The sequence below is a fragment of the Pleurodeles waltl genome, chromosome 8, assembly GCF_031143425.1.
Source record: "Pleurodeles waltl isolate 20211129_DDA chromosome 8, aPleWal1.hap1.20221129, whole genome shotgun sequence".
NCBI classification, from domain to species: Eukaryota; Metazoa; Chordata; class Amphibia; order Caudata; family Salamandridae; genus Pleurodeles; species Pleurodeles waltl.
The window spans coordinates 272,040,189-272,058,976 of record NC_090447.1 but is presented as its reverse complement, the minus strand read 5'-3'; the positions used below and the strand labels follow the sequence as shown (position 1 = coordinate 272,058,976).

General features: G+C 40.9%; 1 protein-coding gene across 2 annotated transcripts in view; it reads left to right on the top strand.

Moving 5' to 3' along the window:
* Positions 1 to 18,788, top strand: part of ROBO1 (roundabout guidance receptor 1) — a 1,423,180-nt gene that overhangs the window by 719,784 nt on the left and 684,608 nt on the right. The gene's annotated exons all lie outside the window — the stretch shown is intronic.

The following is an 18,788-nucleotide window of genomic DNA, read 5'->3' as shown; positions in this document are numbered from 1 at the left end:
CGGGAGCTATCAAAGCGAGTTATAGTTACTTGAAATTACTCTAATCGCTGAATTTCTCTGTTTTCTGTGAATAAATTTAGAACCTAAATGCACATTTTTTCTCCAATAATTTGACTGCTAATATTTCATTGATATTTTTCTTGATGTTATCAAAGTTATCATGAGTACTGTAATATCTAGGGTAATTAGCAGTGCATGGTGAGGGCGCGAGCTATAGTTATTTGAAATAAGTCTAACTATAACTGCTGAATTCCTCTGGTTTTGTGCGAGTAAATTGAGAACCTAACTATAATGTCCCTGTTACCTTTGTTTTTTTTCAGTGAATTTCTATGTTTTTTTAAGACAAAGTAATTTTTTATATGTTGATCCAACCTGCGGCCAGGCCCTGTGACCAACCTCCTATAACCACCCAACCCCATGCTGCACACTGCCTTTGGCTGTGCACAGTGGGAGATGGCTGCAGAGCCTCTCTCTCTGGATTTGAGAATAGGTGTGAGAGAAAGTCTGTGGGTTTGAGAGTGGATGTGAGATAGTCTTGGTGTGACAGTCGGTGTGAAAGGGTGTATGTGGATGTGACAGTGGATGTGAGAGTGTCTGGGTGTGAGAGTAGGTGTGAGAGGGTGTCTGTTGTCTGACAGTAGGTGTGGGAGTGTCTTAGTGAGTGGGTGTGTGAGTGACTATGTGGGTCTGTTAGTGTATGTGTGAGACTCTGACTGGGTCTGTGAGTGGGTGCATGAGTGTCTAAGTGGGTCTGTGAGTGAGTGTGTGAGTCTCTGAGTGGGTCTGTGAGTGGGTATGTGAGTGAGTGGGTCTGTGAGTAGGTGCATGAGTCTGAGTGGGTCTGTGAGTGGGTGCATGAGTGTCTAAGTTGGTCTGTGTGTGAGTGAGTGAGTCTCTGAGTGAGTCTGTGTGTGGGTATATGAGTCTCCAAGTGGGTCTGTGAGTGGGTCTGTGATTCTTTGAGTGGGTCTGTGAGTGGGTGCATGAGTCTCTTAGTGTGTGTGTGAGTCGGAGCATGAGTGTGTTAGTGGGTCTGTGAATTGGTATGTAAGTGTTTCAGTGGGTCTGTGAGAGAGTGGCTGAGTCTCTGATTGGGTCTGTGAGTGGGTGCATGAGTGTCTGAGTACATTTGTGAGTGGGTGTGAGAGTCTGAGTGGGTGTGTCAGTAGCTGTGTGAGTGACTGTGTGGAGAAAGAGCCTGACCTGCCATTTTATCCAGCAAGAGTCCCCAGCTTTGCATGAAATAGCAACCCAAGTGGAGTGCTTTCTACCTCCTTGAATATATGTACAGTATGTATTCTACACTACAGCTTTATAATGTAGCACATGGAAATGTCACCAGTGTCCTTGTGTGCATTTTGGTGACATGATTGTTGCCTGTTTCTATAAAATTCTGTGACAACAAGAAACCTCCTATAGAAAGGCCACCAAGACTACAAAGACGTAAATCTCCACCAAAACAGTGTCCTTCCACTTATCTATTTAAAGTAAGTGCTTCTTTGTTTTGTGGAGATGTCCTCATATTCCTCAGCATCACAAGCCCACCATCAAAACTAGCAGGAAATGCAGGGCCATATATAGTTCCATGAGGAGGGCAGTGTAACCCCCTCCAACTTTTCAAATCCGTAATGGACCCCCTTCATCATCTTTTTTCAGCCTCGGGAGGTGGTGGTCCCCGGGGCTGTGGGAGGGGGCTGCACCACACTGCCCGGCTTCATTAGAGCAAATTACCCCTGGGAGATGGCAGTCCCCGGGGCTGCGAGGGAGGCATGCACCCCCCACATAAATTCTTTATTTAGCCCCAGGGAGGTGGCAGTCCCGGGGATGTGGGGGAGGCCATACCAGCCTCCTCCATTTTAAATGTAAAAAAATTTAAATCTTTATTTTGCCCCAGGGAAGTTGTGGTCCCCAGGACGCAGGATGGCCTTGTGCCCCCCTCCCGCACATTTCTACATAATCACCCCGGGGCGGTGGTGCTTCTTGGTGCTAAGATAAGCCCTGGGAGGGGGACCCTGTGTGCCCCTCTCCTTTTTCAATTAGCCAATGCCCCCAGGACCTGGCCCACCGGGAGGCCAAATAAAAGAAAAGACCTCAGAAAAATCTACTGCTCCGGATCTGCAGATTTATCTGAGATTTTTAAAAAATGCTCTTTAACTCTTGCAGGGTCCATGAAGGAACCTTAGACCAAGACTAGGGGCTCAGGGTGACCCTACCCTGGCCCCTTTTCTTTTTTTTTTACTTTTTTTTTCGGGACTCAACTGAAGCTGAGTCCCAAGATGGCTGCCAACACTTCCTTGTAGAAGGGGCCCAGGACTCCAGGACTGGATTGGCACCACTAGGAAGGGCAAGACTCAAGGTTGGCAGAGTCCAGAGGCTGCAGCAGGTATAAATGAAGTCTTTGATGACCTTGAGACTTCAGAACAGGAGGCAAACCAGCAAGCCCTTGGAGTCACTTTGGTTCTGGGGGTGTAGAAATGCAGGTCCAGTCCTTCTCACTCCCAGGGAAGAAGGGTAGCAGGTAGCAGAGAAGGCACAGCAGAGCAGGAGTCCAGCAAAGTCCATCAGAGTCCAGGAGAGGGACAGTCCCTTCCACAGCACAGCAATCCTTCTTCCTGGCAGAGGGTCCTCAAGCCCAGAAGTGTACTGATTTGGTAAGGTCAGAAGTCCAGTTCTTATACTCAGAGGTGCCTTTGAAGTGGGGGAGGATTCAAAAAGCGGATTTTGAAGTGCACAAGTCTCTGTCCTTCCTGTTCTGGCTCGTGGCACACTACGGGCATATGCAGTCCTTTGTGAAGGCTCAGAACCCAGCCCTATCAGGTGTAAGTGTCAACTCATCCCTCTCATCCTGCCCAGGAAGGGTTATCAACATGTAGATTGCCACTCAGTCACACCAAAGTTCCATTTGTGTGGCTGCCTGGAGGGAATAAACAAGAGCCTAGTTGTCACTCACCCAGATGTGTATTCAAAGACAGGCAGAAGGAACTAGATAATTTAAAGTAAGAAAATTACAACTTTCTAAAAGTGGCATTTTTAGAATTACAATTTAAAATCTGACTCGACCCTAAGTTGTGATTTTAAATTGGGCTTCTAGAGACATCAAACTTGGGGGTGCCATCTCTTCCCAACTGGCAATTACACTTGTAAAATTTAATAAGGTATTCCCAATATTACCCTGATAGAGAGCTAGCCATTGCAGTAGTGAAAAAATGAAATTAAGAATTTTTCACTACATGTATAAGTAAGTAGTAATTGTCCGACTTTTTAAATACACAGCACCCTGACCTTGGGGTCTGTCCAGGACCTACCATAGGGGGATCTTATATGTACTGAACAGGAAAGTTTGAGCCTGGCAAGGGGGTTCATTTGCCAGGTTGACACAGCAGTTTAAAACTGCACACATAGGCTCTGCAATGGCATGTCTGAGCCATGTTTGAAGGGCTACTGCAGAGGGTGACACAGTCAGTGCTGCAAGCCCACTAGTAGCTTTCAATTAACAGGCCCTGCAAACAAATAGTGCACTTTACTAAAGACTTAAAGGTAAATTAAATGTGCCAATTGTGGATAAGCCAATGTTATCATGTTTTATGGAAACAGAACATGCCCTGGTCAGCAGTGATAAAGTGCTCAGAGTCCTAAATCCAGCAAAAACAAAGGGCCAGATTACAACGCCAGAACTGCGGTGACCACCCCATTGCATTCCCTTCTGCCAAACTCATAACCAGGCCCAAAGTCATCAAAACAAGGCACTGTCTCTGGTGTCAGGAAAAATGGATTAGCTCTTTAGTCATAAAAGTAGGCTCTGGTGATCACTGTATAAATTAAATATATTCCTCTCTTAAAAAGTGACACATACAAATATCCTGCTGGATTACCAAATAAACCTTTAAAATATAAATAATTTTTGCTGAAATAAATTGATGCAAACTAGAAAAAGAGGAAGCGCCAGCCGAATAAATATAACTCTAATATATGGTTAAAAAAATAGGAGTGCAGAATTTTTAATGCAGAAACTGGGGAAATTGTACCCTTCGACTTTTTTTGAGAGCGTTTGGAGAGCTCATCCATTTCATGATCTATCCAACCACATCTTCACCACACCCCAAATGTATAATACCTTCAGATTGAAAACCGAGGTATTCAAATTCATCTCGAGCACACAAAAGTCCTTAAATGTCAAAATATAAGCCCATTTATTGAAATAGATGAAATCCAGTGATTCGGGCATTCCAATACACAAAAGCAAAGAGCAGCTGGCACGGTTTTCGTCTATGATGACTTTTTCAAGGTTGCAAGATCAACCAACACATCATATCAATGTTTGAAACTATGTTACACAGAAAATTAATTAGCAGACCAGCACCCATGTGTGCCATGCATGGGATAACAAATACGATGGGATGCAAAAACGTGTATACACTAGTTAGCCCTTTCTGCGATTTGGGTTTGTGCCTAAATAAGGTGTGCCGTTGTACTTGTGAAATCCTCTGTTATTGGCAATCGTAGAGGCAGGATAGCCCCTGGTTAGGAATCACCTTTCAAGATTGGCCAACTCAGCACTAAAGGTAGAATCTTCACTACACTTACGTTTAATTACGTCTTGTCATCTCCCTTTAAGGAATGGAATGCACTTGAGATCTGGGGTGTGAGCTGGTAGCATATATAACGGCATTAAATACCATGGGTTTCCGAAACAGAGTAGATAGGATCTTATTGTCTTTAACATATAAGGTAAGGTCCAAGTATGCTATCTCTGTTGAGTCAGAGTTACCGCATAGCGCATTTTCTATGTCCTTATATGCTCTCTTTTTAGCATCTTGTGTCATGGTGCTGGTTACACTTTCACCACACCAGAGGTTACAATAGCGTGCTCTTTGTAAATGTCCCGCATTTCTCACTTTCATTCTTTTTACCATTATATGACCTACCTTATTATTTATTTATCATATTGACTTTACAGGGTACCCTGGGGACTGATCATGGTTTTCCCAGGGTTTACAGTATCGGCATGTTCACTCCTTCATTTTACTTTCTGCACAAAGCACTACGTGGTACGTGCCTTTCATTCACAATCAGTGTGTGAACACTCTTGCACTGGGTTCTTCAGCCTAGGGAACTTCCTGAGCAAGCAACCATTTGGCGTCTTTCTCTCACTTCTCAAGAACCTGAGAGAAAGAGAGCAAGCACCTCGTATTTAATGTTCTGGTAACATAGTTTCAAACATTCATATGATGTGTTGTCAGAGACGAAACACGTGTCGGCTGCTCTCTGCTTTTGTGTACTGGAACGCTTGAATCACTGGATTCCATCTATTTCAATAAATTGCCTTACATTTTGACATTTAAGGACATTTGTGTACTCCGGACGCATTTTCATTGTTACGTTTATATAAGATTCCCTCTTGCATACAATTGGCCACTAATTGGGTAGCACAGAGGCTGCACCTGTGAAGCACCCTGCACAATACTTATTTTACTTACCCTATCTAGCAGGAAGTGCGGTATTATCTTAATCACTGCTACTATATCCTTTGAAAACAGGTCTAGTGCATGCTACCAAAGCCAGATTAAACGTCCCCTCCAGACAAAGGTTAACTTGAGAAACAGCCAGATGAGTAACAGTCCCATTGTGCTGCCTGTGGGTCTACATGCTGAAACTTAAAACAGCCTGTGGTTGTTCACCTCTAATCTGAGACTCACTTCAAAGGCAGCAGTGGACACTTTTTGTAGAAAGTGCAGTATGATACACAATGTCCCGTTGCTAGGCAACTAGCCCTTTAGAGGAAAGAAACTTTTGAAGGGTCCATATGTCAAATGGGAGCATGAGATGGTTAGTAAAACCACTGGTGGCCTGTCATGGAATATGACACTAGTGGATATAAATGTGCAGGAGTAAATGGTTTTCACAGATCTGTTGTGGTTTCCGTCTGGTGCTCTCTTTTATCTCTGTCATTCGGGGTGCACTGACTTCCTGTGAGTCTGAAGTCCAGTACATACAGCTGCTGTTACAGTATTAGATTAGAGCTCTTGGCCTTCATCGCGTGCATCTCGTGCCTGCGACCAGAGAGAAGCACGTTATGTGCCCAATGACATAACTTATGTTTTGAAGTAAAAGGTCAGCCCGTCCTGTTTTTTACCCCTCTGTTTTGTTAACGTTAAGTGATTTCCTGAGGAGTTTTAGAGTAAGGAATGTCTGGCAAACGCACAAATAAAATATTAACCATATCGACGGATAGCCCAGCTCTAAAAATCACTTGCGATGTCCAAGTCAGTTTGCAAGCAATTAATGTGGCCGTGGCCTTTCTCAGCAGTAATCAGCGTGATTGATGATTTTCCTTTGTGGCAGTCAGTTTGGTTTACTTAGGATTTTCAGTCACTGAGTAATGGCTCACAGAGAACAAACAGTAGTTTAAACAGGGGCCAAAACCATTTTCCTAAAATATTGCATTTAGATTTTAACAATTGTACTTGAAAGGTAGTGTGTAGCAGCCTGTAAATCACGAGGTACATAAGACATTGGCTTGAAAAATATGAAAGATAACAAGACATACAATACACCCACACCCACACACATCATATCATCATACCTCATAGAGGGACTCGCCTTCTCTGAGCTATACAACCACACCCACACACATCATATCATCATACCTCATAGAGGGACTCGCCTTCTCTGAGCTATACAACCACACCCACACACATCATATCATCATACCTCATAGAGGGACTCGCCTTCTCTGAGCTATGGCGCCTCTGCACACACGACAATAGTAATAAATAGCGTATGACTCTCTCTCTGTCCATATTTACATCGAAGGGAATTCCTACTCTTGCAAGTTTCGAGCTAGGGGTGGGTTTATAGGCATTCCTCGGTGCAAAAGTGAAAAATCACAACTTTATAAGATTATCAAATAATACTCTTGCATGTCGTTTCTGGCTTTCCCTGTAAGTGAGATTACCAGAGGCTCCATGTTATCAGGATACTTTTTTCGCAGACCTAGGCCCTCGTTATTAGTGGGCCAATAAATGTTGCTATGTCGGTAACCACACATAAGTATTATGAGTGACATGTTAAAAAATAAACACATCCCCCGGTTACATTTTGTCAGGTTAAACCTGCTTATATTTGTGAGTGGAATACGCCTGGTAGGTACAGAAAAATGGGGACATTTCAAATCCTAACTTTGTGGACAGAGCTATAATGAAGACCTGATAAGTGGTAATGAATAGTAACTCGGTTTTTATTGCAAAGCTGTTTGCGAATCAGATCATTGCTTAGGGGTTCGAATACTGAGCATGAGAGTGCAGTTGTTTCAAAGTAACCGCTATTACCAAAGATGGACCTTGATACATGCATTTTATGTAATTACAATTCAGTCATTTTTTTCTAAACATCTGATACCTTCTTTGAAATGAATATAATTCAAACATTAGGGCATCCATTTTTAGATTAAATAACTCTACAAATACCAAGAAATCAGAAGACTGTTTGCACAGCGACAATTCTATCATAGTTGTGAGATATTCCTAATCTGAAACATACTCAGTGACATGGACGCTTCCCTGAATTGACCTTCCTTGGAAGTTCTCGAGTCTTGTGTATGGTGAATGAAGGCATAGCCATGCAAATGAGCTTTTGGATGAAAACGTTCTGCTTATTCACACTGCAAATGGGCAATATGTTGACAATAATAACATAATACGACTGTAGTTGGTCTCTGCTCCTGCTTACAATCAGGACTATCAAAAAGAGGGCAAGATGGAACATTATTCTTTTCAGGGTTCCACACCCCTATAGTATCAATAAGTTGTTTGCTAGAGTAAATGTTAAGAGCTCGATTCACAGAGAGTCTCCGCACGTGTGGTGTAGGCTGAGCAGTCATGAGGGGATCTCTGCACTGCAGTTGTTATTGCGGAGATCCTGCCAAGAGTGTGGAGATTCTGCCACCAATGCAGAGCCGCCAAGAGGGAGAGTCTCTTTGTGAATCGGACCACAGTGTTTATTAATGATGTAGCATTGAAAACAGCCGCCCACTGGATGGCGACAGATTTTGTAGCTGCTGTGTTTTCTTTTTTTCCACCAGAAGCTATTTCTTATGGTTAGAATAAAGCACCAAGAAGGGCCTCATGTGCAGTGTTGACCCAGAACTCATGAAACCTCTGTCACAGATGCCTACTATGCTTATATTGCAGCCATTTGACTCTTATGAATCTCTGAATCACAATCGTTTTAATTTCCTCTCATGAAAGATAATGCATGACATTCATACATTCAACTTTAATTTGACGTGGGTGAATAATATAAAAAAAAAAAAAAAAAAAAATCCTGCATGCCACACTGCCAATCCTCCATCTCCTCCTGACGATGCTCAGAGCAGCTTTAGGATTGGCTGGCAGCACCCAACCAGGGCGCACCCAGGTAGACTGGGAGCCTGTGCCTGCTCTCTCTAGCCCGGCAACACAGTGCCGGGCTGGAGAGAGCACAGAGAGCATGTGTGTTTGGCCGGTGAGAGATGCACAGGGCACTCCCATCAGTGCTCGTCTCACCAATGACCCGCCCCTTTAACAACTTAGTTTATTATCCTTTTATTGCTAAAGGATTTGCAGCGGTTGCTGCTAGCTGGGGGGGCAAAACTCCTCCGCCATAGCGGAGGAGCCGCCGCTGATTAAATCTCTAAAAGAATAAAAACCAAAATATATTCTTTGATTCAGAGTATGCATAGCATCTTTACAAATGTATTCAGTGACTCGGAGAAGTAAAAAAAAAAAAAAAAGTAAACATACAAAATAGCATCTCACATAATCTTGTCAATGCTATTTACCTTCTGCTGTCAATTGTGCAAAAATGGTCGCTGAACAAACTAAAATGTAGGCTTTATATGATGTAAACTCCTAGAAACCTAAGATGTAACGGGTTAGCCAACTCAAAATATTGTATTAAAATTTGTGTCACAGACAGAACGATTATGTTTTAATTTCATTTTGCATAATAAAGAAGCAAATTATTTTAAAATGCCTATTCTATTGTTCATTGTTTATTTATTTGTGGACTGCCGAACAAGTAGCAATATCCCATATACAAATTAGCAAAACTGTTTGAAAGAGGGAGTGAGGCAATTAATTAACTGATATTCCTGTGCATCCTGCAGGTCAAATAGTTAATTGTGTTGAGAATAGCTTTTAAATCATGCATGCCACGACTTGGACCTCTGTGGTCCCTGGAGGCTTTGGCAGGTCATTCCGCAGAGCACGCGCCTTGGTGAAGGCATGCTATTTCCAGCTAATCCTGTTAGCATGAAAAGCAGAATCAGGGATATCTGCTGATGCACATTGGTTTGTCAAAATCCCAAGAACTCATTTGAATATGGATTGCATTCCTTTTCATACCCAGCATGCGATAGACATTTTATGGAAAAAACAATCTGCAAGGAAATGTATTCTTGGTCGTCGTTGTTTGTATCACATTTTCTAAGCCTCCAGGCTCAGTTCTTGTCATTCAGACAGACTCGGTTTGATCTGCCTTCTTTGAGCAATTTCACCTTTACATTCATTCCACAGCGAACGTTATTTGGGTAATAGGCCAGAAAAACAGGAAATGAGACATCCTCTTCCCAGGTGGCCACTCTTATTAAGTCCTTCTGTGTACTGTTTGCTTCTTTATACACAATATTTCCTAAAACACATGCTTTTCTATATAGATGTTCCGATGAGAAAATTATGCCACAAACATTCATTTTAACAACATACTCGTTATTACTTCTGGTACTCCTTATTAAGAATTATTTTATTTATTGTTTGAAAACAAATAGATGATGACATTTTCTGTGCCCTATGTGAACAACTGATGCAGGTTATGGGAGAAATACTTACTTATGCAGAACTGTGTTTACATTTATATATATGATATAACCACGTTGTTCGTCGTTGTGGCAGTGCGCAAATATGAGATTAGCTCACCCACTAAGACATTGTTCACAGTCCACTAACATGTATATTACCTTCTCTTGTTGTGAATCTTGGTTGCACAACACATGCATCTGAAACTTCTCTTTTGAACTCTCTCCGAGTCAAGCACCTTGCGTGCCTCATTGAATATAAAGCCTTTTTATCCTTGGACGATAGATGATGATGCAGTCTGCCCTTATTGGGGGGGCCATGAACATTCCATGCATGAGACTAGGCCATTGACAGATTTGTGAAGAAGAGAAAAAACATAATTTTTAATACCATACAATTGCCATAGTTTGAATTATACGGTTCTTCTCAACACAACATGCCCTCACGTCCCTGTGGTGTAACCCTCCTTCTATTCTGCACCGATTTTGGGAATGTTTCCCCCCCATTCCCACCCTGGGTATGGATTTTCTATTGCCCGCACGCTTACCCACAGCCTGATTGTTCACCAGATTTCCATGGCAATCCTTCCCTGGAATGACCTCTCCTCCCTTTGGAGCATATATCCACTCATACATAATATAGCACCAAACTCACACATAATTACACCATACAGGTTCAATATCATATGTGAGTAAATGAAAATGTCAATTCAAAATCATATTTTGTGAATTTGCATAAGTGAATTTTCACTCACAAATTGTGCCATTTGTGCAAATCAGTTGAATTTAGATGCACAGATGGCTTTGTGTTTTGAACCCTTAGGCACGCTTACCATAGGATCCTAATCAAGGGATGCGTTGTTAATTACTGCTTCTACAGGTCAACAATTCCTCTCCGGCAATACACTTAAATGCCCTGTATAAAATTATTATTCATCTTTGGAATACCATTCAAAAATTGCACTTAACCATACACTACTTGTATGACTGCAATGGTACTGAGCAGTCAATAACATTATAAGATGGCAATGGTACTAGGCAGTTAAATTGTGAGATGGCAATAGAACTGGGTAGTCAATAACACTGTGGGACGCAATTTTACTAACCATTCAGTAACACCTTTGGTGCACTGACATTGCCTCTTCCTGCAAATGTCCCTCTAAAGAAATTAGATCCTCTTTGGAGCTCTGTGATATTAAAACTCACACAAGAGGAATGTGTTTGAGACATTCTGACTTTCTAAAATGTGATAATTCCCTATTGGTGACTGAGATTTCCTGGTACCTTTTTGATGTTTGTATTTTTGGTATATATCCAGACCAAAGGTTTATTTCATGGTATAATTCATGCGGTTGAACATTAAGAAGAAATTATTTTGCTACAGAAAGAAGCCTTGTCTCCCTTGCCATGATATCCGATATTAGTCGAGGAAGCCCGCAGCTGTTCATATTTCACCTCCCCAACACGTGTCACCGTGGCAAATGGAAAATATTTTTATCCTTCAGGATTATGGACTTGCTGAAAGGCCATAAACAAAATATAACGAGATATTTCATATTTACTGCACAGTACTGAAAAGTAGTATACGACTTCAAATGCAAAAGAAGGATACATAATACATGATTATCAGAATTCATTTCCTTGCTATTTAAACAATGATCTTCATTTTGGAAATGTTTTCAGTTTGACATGTTATACGTGATAACATGGAAGACATTTTTAAAAATTGCCTGTTCATGAAATATACAGTGTCTGAAGAGGGCTTGCTTTATTATTTCTTGCTGTTTCCACAGTGTAGCATGTTTGTGAACATCTTATTTTGTATTTACGTCTGTATCATAAGGATACTTCATGAAAAGGGTTGAAATCCTAATATGACTCGCCCTTGGTAATGTTTCATTGTTCCTAAAATGTATAATGAATGTGTTAGGTTATCTGTATCAGATGACATTCTGGTTCAAATTATATTTATTCTTTTAAGTATCATGGATGTTAATTTTCCAATATGCCACAGCGAAAGCAACATCATGCACTTTGCTAGATGTGATGACATCATAGGAGGAATCATTATTTGAACTATTCCCTGTGACATCACAGGAACTGAAGTTACATGGCCTTTGGAAGCAGGCAATGCTTATTTCGAGGGTGCTGGGCAGGGGTACCCATACACTGCCCATGCCATGGCCAAGGGCAGTGCAGGAGCCCCCCTCCTGTGGTCCCCTACACTTGTTCTCCTCCAGCCTTTTCATGGCAGTTGAACAGCCATGAAAAGGCTAGCAGAGAATATGGTCACACTGAATTTAGTGCCGCCATGGCTGATTGCAACCTGCACCACCGTCAGCCTGTCAGGATCTGAGATCCTAGTGGGGAGGACGGGAGGTCTCGTAATGTGGCGATCGGACCACCATACATGTGGCGGTCCAACCGCCACTGCGAGGCAGGCATCCTTCGGACCGCCAGCCTCGAAATCTGGCCTTAAATTTTAACAAATTTATTGCCCAATTTTGGTTTTAAAAAGGGATTTTTAATAAAGACATATCTTCTATTATTTCTCCAAAAGGACAGGGCATTATTTTCTCCAAATAAAGCATTGAGGGGCATTTCCCCCAAGAACAAACAGGAAAACAAGACAAACATATATTCACAAGTTACAGCTAAAAAAGATAATTGAACCAACTGAGCACCTCCTAATAAAACATAAAGTGCTTAGAATTGATCTTCTGAGTGGGTTCAATCTGTAATATAAAAGTCAATGTTTCGCTTTCCTTAATAAGCGAAATCGACCATCATCAGAACTGATGTTTTGGAAGGAAAAGCAAATCTTGTTCCACTTCTGGAAGAAACAATGTATTCAGATTTTTGGCAATCTGAGAATTCAGGGTAGTCTGAACAATCTAAACATGTGTCATTGTCTGATACACCACACTGAATCGTTTTGGCACCAAAATGCTTCGAAGAAAAACAAACATGGGATAAAAAAGTTCACACCACTGATTCAAAATATTTGCACAGGTGACACAATCAGAACATGAATACATTCCAATTTGTAATTGTCTGTTAATTTAATATTGGTCAGGCATCTGAATACAAATGTTTTGGTAAATTGTAAAACCACGGAGGCATATCAATATGTATAATCTGGTTTGTTTTTCCACTTTTATTGGTTACTGGAGCATCTTGGTGCCACGGAGATGATTGACTATATAACGTTGTAATCATTTAAACATTAAGGTATTTGTTTGGCTACAAGAACTGTTCAGGTTTATCACTTGGTTCTGCATATGTATTTAACCCAACCCCTGTGGGCTACCTGGATAAGCCCTTTGTTGTATTATACGTTGCATGCACGGTCATTTGCAACCTTTAAATTACCTAAAAGATAATTCAGCTGCACAATTAAATCCAATTGTGTGGATTTAAGGGCACTTGCACATGGCTCCGGGGCTACTAACAAAAGGCTGTTACTAGGTGGCCTTATTCAGCTCGAAGCAAGTGTGCAATAATAAAAGTTATTGCTAGATGCCCCTCTGGATATCAGCTTTGTGTTAAATCCACAAGGTCACCTAGTAATCACCAGTGTTAGTGCACCTATTACCTTTTATAGAAGTACCATTATAATTTCATGCAATATATTATGGATTATATATTATTATGTTGGTATTCTCTCATGTTGTTACTATGAGTGAGAGCTGTGAAAATTTTGTTTTTGATCAAACTATACAAGCATTCAATAGTAAAAGTAGATTTATTAAATCATGATGAATGAGAGTTTTCTGCAGCATGCATGATGAACTGAATAACTTCCATATATCCACAAACTGAACTGAGCAGTTATATAGTGGCACAACCTGCAAACAGAACTGGTTAGGCAAGGTCATGTGCCATGGCCTAGAGCCTCTAGGTATAAAGAGGCTGGGTTCATTTTGAACTTTAAGGATACATTTTACTTTTAGTGCTTGCAGGACAGGACAGTACCTCGGAACATGTTCTTCGGAAATGGAGGGTGAGTTGGCTGTGACTCATGCCCCATGGACTGTGGGAGTTAGAGGATTAGGTGCAGGGTATGTCGGAAGGCCACAAGCTGGACCCCAAGCTCTCTAGGAATAGCAGAAGGTCGAGCTTTGAGAGCTCTGAAGATCAGGCACTACTAGACTGTTTCCTGGATAGGGGTGAAGACCATGCAGTTTGACCAGCGCCTATCAGACACGGCCAGAGTGCACTACCTGTGGTCATGGGGCTGAGGAATCGTTGCACTGAATAGAACTGCACTCAAGGTATTGATGACCAGACTCTGGAAGAATGGCTCAAGGTTATACCTATAACCGGTAATGCAACAAACAGCAGAATGCCAAGCAGAGAGAGCTCTGGAGACCAAACAGTGGTTGCTGACGAAGTTTGAAGACCATGCCCTGTTCCCCACCTTCCACTTTCTATAGCCGAAGACCATCCCCTATGGGCTCTGGGATTTAGGGTGCTGTAAAATGTGTACATGTTCTAACCATTACAAATAATCAACATTGTGTCGTATGGCCTCACTGGAAATCCATACAGGGAATGATCAGGACCATGCTATGTGACCAGGGGCCCTAGGAAGAGGTAATAAAATATTTAACATCAACAAAACCTGTAATGAAAATCACTTACTTATAGGACCGTCATGGTTCTTTACTTACATGAGGTATTATAATATGAGGTAAAAAACAAACAAATGCATCTAAAATGTAGTTGGAGGCTTTATGCTTACATTCAAAGACAAAAATGCATTGAAATTAATTGGATATGGTGAACTATATGGAAACTCTTTCAATTCACTGCTCACAACCTCAGAGATGATATTATTGATGACTTTGTAAATATCATTAATTATGACACTAGTTACATAATATATCACATCCACATTGATGTCATATGACCAAAACATTGGCTTGTACTCTTACCTCATGGAGGGAGCCCCACAGAACCATTTGTTCTTTGTTCCTATTGCTCACTGGCCACAGTCAAATGAATCCATATCCTTGGAGAAATGGTCTGAGTACAGTCCCTTACAAAAGTGGTTCTTTCTTGACCTTTCCTATAGTTTCAGCAATAGATATATGTTTAGAAGTGCAAGGAAGTGTGGAAAGGCATTACAACTATATGAGGAGTATGCTATGGTGAATGTTATTCCAGTTACCCTTCCCTTGGTTTCACTACAATGGAAAACTCAGAATGTTTTTCACTGTAATTGACCTTTCTGCGTAGTAAGACATTACTCAGAACAATCTGTAATAATGCAGAGACATGTAATGGAAAGATGCATGCAAATATTTTTGAACGAAATACTATTCTAGTATCACAAGGAACTATATGTGCAAAGTTTTCTAGCTGAAGATTTGAAGCGGGTGTGTGTTTCTACAAAGAAAACATTAGCTATAGGTTTAGTGAGGTGAATGCATGAAAAATATAATCTACAGAGGAAGAAAGCCATTGAAAGGATTAGTCCAACCAGATCCTTTTTCAGAGTAGAACATCTGAAGCATTTTAGTCATGCTTGGGCTGTTCCACTGTTTGGAAGCTTGACGGCAGTAGCAGTTTCATGCATGACTTTAAATGTCTTCTCATAAAACAAACCTTTCAGATACCTCCCTGCAAGGACCCAAATTATACCTCTGTATTCTGGAATCCTCATTACACTTCTGAAGCCTTTGGTTTCAAGCCATAATACATTTTAAATTTGGGTTTCCTGTAACTGAAAACTATGTGGAAGTTATTGTGTATAGATTATGTGGAAGTTAAGTATCTTGCCAAATGTACACAAAGGTGTTGTTGTAATATTTCATTAATGGGGCAGCTTGCAATGCTTCTGCATGCGAAGTACAATATTAAAATACATGTACTAAATATAGGGAGCAAATACACTTAGGAGCCAATTCCCAAACTGTATTTTTCAGTTTGTTTAGGAGTACTACAGTAATACTGCTAAAGTACTCCATCTTGTCTATTTTTTCCTATAGGGAGAGCCTTATGCATAGACGTTTAGTACATAGTAGCAAAGGTGGGTCGGGCCAGAGGGAGTTGCGGATAAAAGGGGCACAGTTACTATCAAACTACATTGCATTATTTAAAGTAGTTACAACATAAATAAATGTGATTTAATGTTAAAACAATATCTAAAAAGAAAACATATTTATTATGTAATTATCAAATATTATAAAGACCTTTTTGAATGTATAAATTAATGTAACAATAATTTTTATGAAAATGTAATTCAACTTTTATATAATGATATGCATCACATTTCTTAATTATTAATACATAATACAGAGTTTGTTTTTCCTTTACGTGGAAATGACTTTTTTCCAATTTACACTCCAGCAAAATTATTTTTATTTAACTTAACATACTTATATTAAATAAAGATGTAACCCAAAATTAAGTCAATAGTGTTGTAGCATTTGTGAATTTTATTTAACATTCAACACAAAAAAGATAAAATTAACATACATTAATATTTATTTTACAATGTGTTTTGAGTTAATTAGTGTTAATGGTAAATTCCACATATGCATTTCTCACAAGTGTAAGGCACCTTTATTTATAGCTATATATCTGTATATGACATTTTTGCAAACAATTGAATTCATATTCAATGTGAGTTATCTGCAAAGTCATGGGTAATTTGACTGAGTATACATTAAAATGAATCTTAAACATCTGGTTACATTTAAAATAATTTCTAATGGCAATAATAATAGTTGCAGCTGTTATAGATCTGTGTTCCCTTCCCAGTGAGTAAGCTAACCTCTTAGGTCTCAAGTTACAAAAAAACGTATTTGTTTCTAAAGGTTAACTCCTTTATTTGGAGCAAATTTACAACTTTCTAGGAATTCATATAGAATTAGTGCAGTGCTCCTGGTAAGGCGTTTTTGCTTCTCCTTGTAGAAAATACCCTGCCCCATGAATGCAGAACTTTTTCTACACCCCACATCAGTTTCCGCCCGTCGACCTAGCGGGAAATAGGCTACAGCATTGTCACTGGCTCGTAATCGAGCTGGCGCCAATGCTGTGGCCTGCAGGGTGCAGAGCAGACAGTTAACATTGCGAGGGTGCTGGGCAGGGAGGCCCTGCACTCAGTGAACATTTCAATGGTGCTGGGAGTGGGGTCACTGCACTGACCATGCCAAGTGCATGGGCAGTGCAGGGGAACCTGTGGTCCCCTGCACCTGTTCTCTGCCAGCCTTTTCATGGTGGTGGTACCACCATGAAAAGGCTGGCTGAGAAAAAGGTTGTAAACTGCAGGGCAGCGCTGCGCTGGCCGATTATGATCTCTGCCACTTGCAGGCCGCTGGGATCATGGATTCTGGTGGAGCTGGCGGAACCCTGACGGTCTGACCACCAGAGTTCTAATGCAAAAGTGGCGGTCATGACCGCCACTGCGAGTGTGGCAATATGAAGGCTGCCACACTTGTAATGAGGCCCTTAGTGATATATACATAAATCTTGATAACAATTATATATACATATGTAATGATAGGATTATTCTACAAGATGTAATTATGTGGATAATTATCATTTAGACAACCAGTTAGGACATTCTTTTGCTAATCCATCTCTATCAATTATTGAGAAAAGTGAGTGGTTACAAGATGGTATATTTTCTCCACGGGTGGGTTTGTGACAGTAAGGGATTGATGAAAGATGATTTTAGAGCAGGGTATCATTTCCTCACATTTAACTATACACCATAACAGTGTCCTTATGCACCGGAGTAAATCCCAGTATGATCATTTTGTGGGCATACTTATACTCCTTTCTAACTCATTTTAACGATGTTGAACTTGGGATATTTACTTCTAATAAGAGCAGTTATTACTCTCTTAGAGTTTGGATACAACATAACCAGTAACACAGTACAGGTTTGTGACATGTGCAAAGTGGGACCATATGTTTGTGACTAATGCCTAAAAAATGTGCTCTCTCCAGGGCATACAAGTACTTTCTGAGCTATCTCACATGCTTGAGAGAGGGCAGAAGTGATACGACTTGAGAAGCACATTAAATTGGGCCTGTGAGGGTGGGGTCCTGGGGCTGAAAGTAGCCTGTGAGTGGGGCCGCATGCACCCATCCCCTTAAAAATACTTTGGGTCTCAGGGGATGGGGTCCCCAGGGCCAACAATTGCCTGAGGTGATCGGCTGTGTTCCCCCCTCCCATTACAAAATTCTTTGGGCCCTGAGGATTGGGGTCCCTGGGGCCAAAATGCCCTGTGGTGAGGGACCATGCATTCCCCTCCCCCCAAAAAAATGCATTGTCCCCCCCAGGTCCTAGGGGCTTTCAGTGAATTTCCAGCAAAATAATAAAAAAAAAAAACATTTTGGCCCCAGACGGGGTCTTTCTGGAACCCCACCACTAGGCCTAGGGGGCAATGGTGTCCCTACCCTGCCCTTTTATGTCTTTTTTTAACATTACTTTCTTAGGACTTGGGTCTCAGTCCCGAGTTCTAAGATGGGTGCCAACATTTCTTGGTTAAGGTGGTGGCAGTCAATCAGATCTCAGTTTGAGATCTGTCGGCTCGGTGTGATAAATACACATTTTTTAACCTTACTTTCTCCAAACCTACTGAACAGATATACACTAACACACAAAAACACTCTTTCTGGACAAAGATCTAGCTTTCTGCCAAATTTGGTCTAAATTGGTTCAGCAGATTAGGCTGTAGAGGTGTCTAAATTTCCTATGGAAAATGAAGAATATGTGTTTTGAGACCCCCCCTTTTTTTCTTGGCTGCTGCTTGATAAGTAATCCCAAAACTTTTCATGTGCAAACTAGTCAAAACATCAAAACATATTACTTTTTTGGAAAGGTAATGGAGATCCATCCAAAGAGGCCAAAGTTATTAGTACAAAAATGGCATTTTCTATGAAAACACAATCCTAACTATAACTACCAAGTGGCGACTGCCAGTTGGTAATATCTATC